This window comes from Monodon monoceros, unplaced genomic scaffold (genome assembly GCF_005190385.1).
Source record: "Monodon monoceros isolate NGI ecotype Baffin Bay Population unplaced genomic scaffold, NGI_Narwhal_1 Super_Scaffold_22, whole genome shotgun sequence".
NCBI lineage: Eukaryota > Metazoa > Chordata > Mammalia > Artiodactyla > Monodontidae > Monodon > Monodon monoceros.
Genome location: NW_021703779.1, coordinates 41210551 through 41222910, shown reverse-complemented (window position 1 = coordinate 41222910; position 12360 = coordinate 41210551).

The following is a 12360-nucleotide window of genomic DNA, read 5'->3' as shown; positions in this document are numbered from 1 at the left end:
GAGGAAACAGAGGTCCACAGCGGTGAAGGGACTAACCTGTGGTCACAATGAGAGTGGTTAGACAGGTTCTATAAAAATCCAGAGCCTGTGCTGTCCAGTGCTCCCTCCTCCTAAATTTGTTCCTTTCTGATTCATCTGAAAGAAAGAAGTAAAGAAGTACCTGCTTAGGCCTTCTGATGCCTATGGAGCTCTGTCCCACAGTGATGTTGTTCCTCTTAACGAACAAACAACAAAACTAATTTTAGAGAAACAATCCCTAAAACTCTCATAGTTTTGAAGTATTCATTAATGAGAGACTTAAACCTAAAACAAAATCTATATCCAACAGTGATCTTTTCAGGGACCCTTAAACAAAAGTGACAATAAAATCCCCTTTCTGTTAAATCCCATCTCACCATCACCCCTGACAAAAAGCATATGCATAGCTGAGAACAGTCATCCCACCCTGATTCCTCATGGCCTTTCTGTCCAAGTGCATACTACAATTTCTTTATATCTTAGTTCAGATTCTCAAGGGAGATAACCAGATAAGCTGCTGGCCAATCAATAGAATGGTTACCCACCGGTCAACTGTGCACCCCTGGTCTAATTGCTGCAGCCACACGGATGAGTTCTATATTGAAAACACAAGTGGGAAGCAGGTCCTGGAAAGGGCACATATGCTGGCAGCCCTAACTCTGCAGAGTCCAGACAGAAATTGGTCGCTCCTTCTGCTTATATTCCTCCTCCTACTTATACGCTTGTGACTTCTTTTCTATAGAAAGCTACCCCTCATGATCAGCCAAACAGATAGATGTTAATCTGTATTAAAAAGTTGGGTTGTGGGTTTGCACCTGGCCACAGGCTCCAGACATGGTCTGGGTCCCCTGTTTTTCTTGACCACAGAAGTGACATTGTTACCTCTCAGAAGACAGTCCTGACAACATATATCTTCACAGCATGAATAAGCGAAGTACCCCAGCAACAGCGGCTGGAAAAGTCCCTTTCTTGAGTTGACCTGACACAGGCTTGCTCACTCTGCACTCACCTAAGGAAACACTTTGCAAGTGAAGGAGAAGGGAGGAGAGGAGTGTTATTGCTGTGTAACAAACTTAATGGCTTAAAACAATGATTATTTATTTTCCTCATGAATCTGCAATTTAAGCAGGGCTCAGTGGGCACAGCTCAACTCTGGTTTCATGCGGCATCCAAAGCCTCAGCCAGGATGACTCAAATGGCTGAATCATTCTACATGAAATCTCAGAGCCTCTCCATGTGATCTCTCTAGCAAGGTAGCCTTAAGTTAGTCATATTTCATACACCATACTGAAGGCTCCAAGGATAAATGTTCCATGAGACCAAGGCAGAAGCTGCAAGGCCTCTTATGATGTAACTTCAGAAATCACACATCACTTCCACTGGATTCTGTTGATCACACAGGGCTGGCCCTGACTCCCTCAGGAAGGGAACTAAACAAATGCATGAATACTGGAAGGCATAGATCTTTGGGGTGTCATCTCAAAGGCTGGCTACCATAGCGGGAGTCGGTTCTGTCAATAGTATTACATATGTACCGAAGAAGAGAATTGGGAGGTTGAAAAAAATTGTACAAGCAGATAAATTTTTTCTTTTAATAGATTTTTGAACCAACATCTCTTCTCATACTTTAACTTTTAGGTAGTTCTTACTGATTTTCTTTCACCCTCTTATCAACCAGTTCTAATGATTTTTTAAAAGCATAAAAATTGTGTGTAATCAGGTTATAAAGACTGTATATTTTTCCGACTGCTCTTAGCATAGGGTATCTTGTTCACTGTTGTTGGTAAAATTCTTAATGTAAGCCAAGCAAAAAATATTTGGAATTTAGTACGGAAAAGGAACAACAGAGGAAACAGACTTTTAACTCAAATAGGGATGGGGAGGGTGGAAAAGTCAAGAACGGAGTCTCAGAAGTGAATGGTTTTAGCAGCATAAAATAAAAATCATTCCAGTAACTTTTACAGCAAAGCAGTTCCAATGGAAACTACTTTAAAAAATAGTTTCCGGACTAAAAAAATCTTTTTCTAGTGGAATTTCCATTTTCCAAACACTCATTTCAATACTTTTCAGGGAAGGGACAAACTGTGATAAAACTAAAACCTCAGAGTTAATCAGAGTGTGCTAGTTCATAAAATTTGTTTTTACCTTTGGGATTTTATTAATAAAAGAGCTACTTCCCATTTCACCCAAGCTAGGTTAGAGATTTTATTTCCTAGTTTCCTCTATGCATGTAGATTAAAAAAAATAAGCTCTCAATCTGACATCGAGAAGATTCCAACTCACAAAATTGCTACTCATCAACAGTTGTATAGTATACAATTCCAAAATAGTCAATAAGAAAGATTTGGGCAAGAAAACTGATGCCACAGACAGAAGTTTTAATAAAAGGATATTTAATAACATTTCCTATATCTTACATGAGTAAGTGGTTAATATCATATAGATGGCCAACACCTAAGCAGACCTGAAAGTCCCTGAGACCTTTATGAGTAGGATTTCTTTCCTACTCACCCTTCCCCCTCTCCCCCGGTTCCTGACAAAAGTAAGAAAAGTCAGGGCTCATGCTAAATAAAATCTTCCATGAGAGCTTCTTTGCTGGGTTTTGTACAATTCCCACCACCTCACCTCCCCACCACAAACACCCAGCTGCACGAATTAGGGAGGAAAACATCTCTTTAGCACTTCTTTCATTCATTCACTAATTCTTGTGGTGCTAAGAATAGCATCTAATCAGCAACAGTTCACTCTAAGAGAGAAATCCAGGATTTGTAGAGTTTGCAGTTTACACAATTTAGGTTGGGTCCTTTCTAAGAAAAATAATACAAATTATGAATACAAAATTGCTAGGGCCCCTCCTGGGGTACGTACAGGGCCCATGCAAATGGAGGGCCCAAAAGTTTCCATTCCATTTGCTGTACTATAAGCCATTTGTCCAAAAGTATTAGGGATATTACTTCTTGGGGAGTCAGGATCTAAATTCACACATACTACATATTTTTCATATACTAATTGGCTTCAGAATGTATACATGATGGCACATGATACAGACAAAGGACTAGGAAGACCATATTTTCCTGGCAATGTTGCATAATGAAAAACCTCAACGGGAACGGAGAAACCCATAGGTGCAGGCTGATGAAAACCAATGAAAAATGAGCTACTGGAGACAGATATGAAAAGAACAAAATTTCTAATGCAGATTTACTGACTGGTTAACAATCCACAGAGACAACTAGGTAACCAGACATTCAGATGACCAGAAGTGCAAATTTGGTCAAACTCTTTTGTAAAACTTTCCTATGAGAAAGATAAGTTAGAACCTTGAAATATATACGTTGGCCTGTACTTTAATTTTAAATTAGTATGATTGAGAATTTTTCTTTTTCTCAAACTGTTTAGAAAACTGATACTTACTCTTCCTGTTGAGACAGTGTAACTTCTTATCAAACCTGTCGTATCATGCTTCCCTGCTGGAAGAAATAAACTCAGTTCCTACATCTCTTGTCCAACTTTTAATTTTAACAATGACAACATTCTATTTTGTAGTTACTTACCCTACTGCCTCCTAGTTGATAACCTTTGCTTGAAAAGGGTACTACCAAGGTATAATTTTCAAAATATTAAACACATAATTCCTAGACAAACTGACAATGAGCCAGTATCAAATTATTGATTTAACTCATTAGTGAGGAAGCCAAAATGTCAACAACTTGATTCAAAGAGGATATGAGAAGTGGGGCTTTATATAGTTAGTGAAGAAAAAGGAATGTTGAAATAAGATTGCTACCGTGGAAACAAAACTGGTTAATGTCCTAAGGGGCAATAAAACCATAAGCTTTGAGAGCTTTTCTAATGAGCAGAAAAGAAAATCATCACACTGGACCAGTTTTCTACAAGTTAATCTCTAACTTCACAGACTTATAAAATATCTGAGTACTAATCAATAATAAATTGTATGTCAAGCAAGTAACATTCCCTTAGAGTCAGCTGAACCTTAGTCAGGCTTGTTAGACAGTGATATAGAACAGCATTAAAAGGCCATGCAGGGGCTTCCCTGGTGGCGCAGTGGTTAAGAATCCACCTGCCAATACATAGAGAATCCCAAAGATGCTATCAGAAAACTACTAGAGCTAATCAATGAATTTGGTAACGTAGTGGGATACAAAATTAATGCACAGAAATCTTTGGCATTCCTATACACTAATGATGAAAAATCTGAAAGTGAAATGAAGAAAACACTCCTATTTATCATTGCAACAAAAAGAATAAAATATCTAGGAATAAACCTACCTAAACAGACAAAAGACCTGTATGCAGAAAATTATAAGACACTGACGAAAGAAATTAAAGATGATACAAATAGATGGAGAGATATACCATGTTCTTGGATTGGAAGAATCAACATTGTGAAAATAACTCTACTACCCAAAGCAATCTACAGATTCAATGCAATCCCTATCAAACTACCACTGGCATTTTTCACAGAACTAGAACAAAAAATTTCACAATTTGTATGGAAACACAAAAGACCCTGAATAGCCAAGGCAATCTTGAGAACAAAAAATGGAGCTGGAGGAATCAGGCTCCCTGACTTCAGACTATACTACAGAGCTACAGTAATCAAGAAAGTATGGTACTGGCACAAAAACAGAAATATAGATCAATGGAACAGGATAGAAAGCCCAGAGATAAACCCACGCACATATGGTCACCTTATTTTTGATAAAGGAGGCAAGAATATACAGTGGAGAAAAGACAGCCTCTTCAATAAGTGGTGCTGGGAAAACTGGACAGGTACATGTAAAAGTATGAGATTAGAACACTCCCTAACACCATACACAAAAATAAGCTCAAAATGGACTAAAGACCTAAATGTAAGGCCAGAAACTATCAAACTCTTAGAGGAAAACATAGGCAGAACACTCTATGACATAAATCACAGCAAGATCCGTTTTGACCCACCTCCTAGAGAAATGGAAATAAAAACAAAAATAAGCAAATGGGACCTAATGAAACTTCAAAGGTTTTGCACAGCAAAGGAAACCATAAACAAGACCAAAAGACAACCCTCAGAATGGGAGAAAATATTTGCAAATGAAGCAACTGACAAAGGATTAATCTCCAAAATTTATAAGCAGCTCATGCAGCTCAATAACAAAAAAACAAACAACCCAATCCAAAAATGGGCAGAAGACCTAACTAGACATTTCTCCAAAGAAGATATACAGATTGCCAAGAAACACATGAAAGAATGCTCAACATCATTAATCATTAGAGAAATGCAAATCAAAACTATAATGAGATATCATCTCACACTGGTCAGAATGGCCGTCATCAAAAAATCTAGAAACAATAAATGCTGGAGAGGGTGTGGAGAAAAGGGAACACTCTTGCACTGCTGGTGGCAATGTAAATTGATACAGCCACGATGGATAACAGTATGGAGGCTCCTTAAAAAACTACAAATAGAACTGCCATACGACCCAGCAATCCCACTACTGGGCATATACTCTGAGCAAACCATAATTCAAAAAGAGTCATGTACCAAAATGTTCATTGCAGCTCTATTTGCAATAGCCAGGAGATGGAATCCACCTAAATGTCCATCATTGGATGAATGGATAAAGAAGATGTGGCACATATATACAATGGAATATTACACAGCCATAAAAAGAAATGAAACTGAGTTATTTGTAATGAGGTGGATGGACCTAGAGTCTGTCATACAGAGTGAAATAAGTCAGAAAGAGAAAGACAAATACCGTATGCTAACACATATATATGGAATCTAAGAAAGAGAAAAAAGAACGTCATGAAGAACCTAGGGGTAAGATGGGAATAAAGACAGAGACATACCAGAGAATGGACTTGAGGATATGGGGAGGGGGAAGGGTAAGCTGTGTCAAAGTGAGAGAGTGGCATGGACATATATACACTACTAAACGTAAAATAGATAGCTAGTGGGAAGCAGACGCATAGCACAGGGAGATCAGCTCAGTGCTTTGTGACCACCTATAGGGGTGGGATAGGGAGGGTGGGAGGGAGGGAGATGCAAGAGGGAAGAGATATGGGAACATATGTATAACTGATTCACTTTGTTATAAAGCAGAAACTAACACACCATTGTAAAGCAATTATACTCTAGTAAAGATGTTAAAAAAAAAAATGGATCCGCCTCCCAATGCAGGGGACAGGGGTTCGAGCCCTGGTCCGGGAAGATCCCACATGCCACGGAGCAACTGTGCACCACAACTACTGAGCCTGCGCTCTACAGCCCGTGTGCCACAGCTATTGAGCCCACGTGCCACAACTACTGAAGCCCGCGGGCCTAGAGCCGGTGCTCCGCAACAACAGAAGCCACCGCAGTGAGAAACCTGTGCACCGCAACGAAGAGTAGTCCCCGCTCGCTGCAACTAGAGAAAGCCTGCACGCAGCAACAAAGACCCAACGCAGCCAAAAATAAAACAAGTTTATATTTTAAAAAAGGCCATGCAATTATGTTGCTTGTTTCCACGTTCTGTTTAATTTTTCTTACACTACTCCTAGGCAATATGATTGCCACTATTTTCCAGTAATCTACAGCTAAATCATAAGATTTGCACTTTGGCATTAACATTCCCCTCAAGAATTTTGGTCTGGAGTTTGAAGGCTTGTTGGTTCCCTTCTTTGGGTCTCAGAGTTGTAAAAAATGTTACTTCATGATTCGTTCTTCTAATCTTAGTCTAAGAGTGTACTGCCAAATTAGCCAAACTGAGCAATGGCTCTGAGCGTCAGAACAAGCAGGAAAATCTTAGGCTATGTTATGTGTTGAACTGTATTCCCTCAAAACTCGTATGTTGAAGTGCTAACCCTCAATACCTCAGAATGTGACCTTATTTGAAGATAGGGTCTTTATAGAGGTAATCCAGTTAAAGTGAGGTCATTAGGGTGGGCCCTAATCCAATATGACTTGTGTCCTAATAAGAAGGGGAAATTTGGACATAGACATGCACAGAGGTATGACCACGTGAAGAAACACAGGGAGAAGACAGCCACCTACAAGCCAAGAAGAGAGGCCTCAGAGATCCTTCCCTTACAAGGAACCAACCCTACAGACACCTTGATCTGAGACTTCCAGCCTCTAGAACTGTGAGACAATAAATTTCTGTTGTTTAAGCCCCCCATTTGTGGTATTTTGTTACAGCAGCCCTAGCAAAGTAATACAGGCTGTATGTGTGGGTTTCCTTTCTGCAATCACGTGGAATGATGATTTGGTTTTGTTTAGGCTTGTGATCAGAATGCAATATCTTCCTGTGTGAGAAGTTTGGAACACAGTTATCAACAGAGGAGTCACGGGATCTTTTAGACTGGCCTGCTGGGTTTAAAGAGTGTCCCAAAGGACAAGAAACATATTTTAACACTGGCTTTTAGTTCAGAAGAAACAGGGCTGCAAACAAAACAAAACAGAAAAACAAAAAAAAAACCAAAAAACAAACACACAAACAAAAACACCGAATAAGGATTTTATTTCAACTTATGAAGTCCTGTTTCACTCCGTTTGTAATGTAAATGTTTCATTTAGCACATTAGCCATGCTACTTTATATGTGCCATCCCTCTTCAAGATAAGTCCTAAATCCTCAGTGCACACTAAGACCCAGGAATGTTACTGAGAATATCAGAGGCCTTTGTGAGACCAATGAATATGATGCAGTAATCTTGGTGTGGCTCCATGCACCTGATTTCTGGGTCAATTATGGCTCAAAGACACAGAAGCAGACATAGAAGACAATCTTATGGTTACCAAAGGAGATAGTGAGGGTGGGGCGAGAGATAAATTAGGAGTTTGGGAGTAACAGACACACACTACTATATATAAAACAGATAAACAACAAGGACCTACTGTATAGCAGACGGAACTATATTCAATATCTTGTAATAACATATAAGGGAAAAGAATCTGAAATGGGATATCACTCAGACATAAAAAAGAATGAAATAATGCTATTTGCAGTAACACGGATGGACCTAGAGATTATCATACTAAGTGAAGTAAGCCAGGCAAAGACAAATATCATATATCACTTATATGTTGAATCTAAAAAAATGATACAAAATGAACTTATTTACAAAACAGAAACAGACTCACAGATATAGAATACAAACTTATGGCTACCAAAGTGGAGGGAAGGATAAATTAGGAGATTGGGATTAACATATCCACACTACTATATATAAAATAGATAACCAACAAGGACCTACTGTATAGCACAGGGAACTCTACTCGATATCTTATAATAACCTATAATGGAAGAGAATGTAAAAAAAGATTATATATGTTTATATATATGTATAATGAATCACTTTGCTGTACATCTGAAACTAACACAACATTGTAAATCAACTATACTACAATAAAAAAAATTTTTAAAGACACAGAAGGATCTGAGGAGGGTATAGCTTTAAGCAGTTTCAGCAGCAGCTGATCCACAACATTTAGGATCTCCCTGGCAATAAAATAATCACTATAGGTGCAAGTTTTTCATTGATCTTCTTGTATGTATTAAAGACAGTGGCCTGTTTGAAACTAATGAACTTTTCTCAAAACTCTGTTAAGTTGAAAAAAGGTCTAGACAGAATTCCAAGACTCCTCACCTGCACACTGTAAAGGAGTGGCTCCGCCATGGTCCCCTGGTAACTTGTGTGTATCCACATAGGCTAGGGAGTCAAAGCTTGCACCACAGCTGGATCTAAGTCTTGACAGAATGCCTCTGATGCTTCTGGAACATGGAAGAGCATGGGAGGCTTGTGAAGTGCTGCTTTGAAGCCATTTTCCCACTCACCTCCCTGTCTTCCCTGGGAGATATCAGCCTAGGAAGCTGTCATACAATAGTTTCCTTCTTTTTTATGGAAATATATTTGACATATAATATTCTGTAAATTTATCAAATCAATATGCTAATTTGATACACATGCATTATAATATGCTTCCCATTGTAGTGATAATTAGCATTTCTATCACATTACTTATTTCTTTTTAGTGGTTGGAATAATTAAGTTCTAGTCTCTTAGCAAGTATGATGATTATGATACAATATTGTTGTGTATATTCACTATACTGTGCATTAGATCTCTAGGACTTAGTTACTACTCATTGCAAGTTTGTACCCTTAAACAACATGTCTCCTATCTCTCACCCTCACCCCCTGGTAACTACCATTTTACTCTCTGTTTTTATGAGTTCAGCTTTTTTAGATTCCACATATAGGTGATACCATACAATATTTGTCTTTCTCATCTCACTTAGCATCATGGCCTCAAGGTCCAACCAAGTTGTGGGAACAACCTAAGTGCCCATCAATGATTGAATGGATAAAGATGTGGTGTGTATATATATAGACTACCACTCAGCCATGAGAAAGAAGGACATCCTTCCATTTGGGATAACATAGTTTCTTACCCTCTCCTGGGTTCTGATGGGTAAGAGGCTTTCTGCCTTGCTCCCTTAGGGCACAGATGCAAGCGATGAAAACAATCGATGGCAGCCTAGAACGGGCTGCTCAGCAATAGGGTGTCCTATTATCTGTGTTGCAATGATTTGGCCATTTTTGTTTTAGTGCTGCCCTGCTCCAGGGCCATGGGAGCCTGTACCTTTGACTGCCCTTCCTCCTTTTGCTGTCTTTGTGATTAGTAAACTGTCTGAATCTAAAAGGGTTTGTTATTATATCTTTACCAATAGAATCAGTCAGGTCTGGCTTTGCCTCGTGCTTGACACAAATTTCACTTGCTAACCAGCCAGATACAAAGTCCAAGGTGTTGGCGGAAGAGAGAATGTGGAAAAAGTTTACCTGGGACAACTCAGAGTGTGTCTTCCAACTCCCAGGATCACAGCACCCTCATTTTCTTTCCCAAATTCCCATTCGCATTTCTTTAATATTTTCATATAAGTGGCATTTGATTAACATGAGCAGCAATTACATGGGCACAATCTTGGAAATGCAATGAATTATTAAATACTGAAAACATTTTAATTTCACTAGTAATGAAAATATGAAGATTAAAACAATGTTAAATTAGCAAAGCCTTGTCAAGAGTATGGAGTGGGGCAAATATGTATCACTTTTCTGGAAAGCAAATTGGCAATATATAAGAAGAGCTTTTAAAATGTCTGTTCCTTTGATCCAATAACTTCATTTCTAGGAATCTGAATTGAGGAAATGACCAGAAATGGGGATTAAAAAAACTATGAACAAATACTTTTACTGTGATATTTCTTTAACATCTTTATTGGAGTATAATTGCTTTACAATGGTGTGTTAGTTTCTGCTTTATAACAAAGTGAATCAGTTATACATATACATATGTTCCCATATCTCTTCGCTCTTGCGTCTCCCTCCATCCCAACCTCCCTATCCCACCCCTCTAGGTGGTAACAAAGCACCGAGCTGATCTCCCTGTGCTATGCGGCTGCTTTACGTTTGGTAGTGTATATATGTCCATGCCACTCTCTCACTTTGTCACAGCTTACCCTTCCGCCTCCCCATATCCTCAAGTCCATTCTCTACTAGGTCTGTGTCTTTATTCCCATCTTACACCTAGGTTCTTCATGACACTTTTTTCTCTTAGATTCCATATATATGTGTTAGCATACAGTATTTGTCTTTCTCTTTCTTACTTACTTCACTCTGTATGACAGACTCTAGGTGCAACCACCTCACTACAAATAACTCAATTTCGTTTCTTTTTATGGCTGAGTAATATTGCATTGTACATATGTGCCACATCTTCTTTATCCATTCATCCGATGATGGACACCTAGGTTGCTTCCATCTCCTAGCTATTGTAAATAGAGCTGCAATGAATATTTTGGTACATGACTCTTTTTGAATTATGGTTTTCTCACGGTATATGCCCAGTAGTGGGATTGCTGGGTCATATGGTAGTTCTATTTGTAGTTTTTGGGGTTTTTTTGTTTTTGTTTTTTTGCGGTACGTGGGCCTCTCACTGTTGTGGCCTCTCCCGTTGCGGAGCACAGGCTCCGGACATGCAGGCTCAGCAGCCATGGCTCACGGGCCCAGCCACTCCGTGGCATGTGGGATCCTCCTGGACTGGGGCACAAAACTGTGTCCCTTGCATCGCAGGCGGACTCTCAACCACTGCGCCACCAGGGGAGCCCTTTATTTGTAGTTTTTTAAGGAACCTCCATACTGTTCTCCATAGTGGCTGTACCAATTCACATTCCCACCAGCAGTGCAAGAGTGTTCCCTTTTCTACACACCCTCTCCAGCATTTATTCTTCCTAGATTTTTTGATGATGGCCATTCTGACTGGTGTGAGATGATATCTCATTGTAGTTTTGATTTGCATTTCTCTAATGATTAATGATGTTGAGCATTCTTTCATGTGTTTGTTGGCAATCTGTATATATTCTTTGGAGGAATGTCTATTTAGGTCTTCTGCCCATTTTTGGATTGGGTTGTTTGTTTTTTTGTTATTGAGCTGCATGAGCTGCTTGCAAATTTTGAAGATCAATCCTTTGTCAGTTGCTTCATTTACAAATATTTTCTCCCATTCTGAGGGTTGCTTTTGGTCTTGTTTATGGTTTCCTTTGCTGTGCAAAACCTTTGAAGTTTCAGAGGTCCCATTTGTTTATTTTTGCTTTTATATCCGTTTCTCTAGGAGGTGGGTAAAAACGGATCTTGCTGTGATTTATGTCATAGAGTGTTCTGCCTATGTTTTCCTCTAAGAGTTTGATAGTTCCTGGCCTTACATTTAGATCTTTAGTCCATTTTGAGCTTATTTTTGTGTATGGTGTTAGGGAGTGTTCTAACCTCATACTTTTACATGTACCTGTCCAGTTTTCCCAGCACCACTTATTGAAGAGGCTGTCCTTTCTCCACTGTACATTCCTGCCTCCTTTATCAAAGATAAGGTGACCACATGTGCGTGGGTTTATCTCTGGGATTTCTATCCTGTTCCATTGATCTATATTTCTGTTTTTGTGCCAGTACCATACTCTCTTGATTACTGTAGCTCTGTAGTATAGTCTGAAGTCAGGGAGCCTGATTCTTCCAGCTCCGTTTTTCGTTCTCAAGATTGCTTTGGGTATTCGGGGTCTTTTGTGTTTCCATACAAAATTGTGAAATTTTTTGTTCTAGTTCTGTGAAAAATGCCAGTGGTAGTTTGATAGGGATTGCATTGAATCTGTAGATTGCTTTGGGTAGTAGAGTCATTTTCACAGTGTTGATTCTTCCAATCCAAGAACATGGTATACCTCTCCATCTATTTGTATCATCTTTAATTTCTTTCATCAGTGTCTTATAATTTTCTGCATACAGGTCTTTTGTCTCCTTAGGTAGGTTTA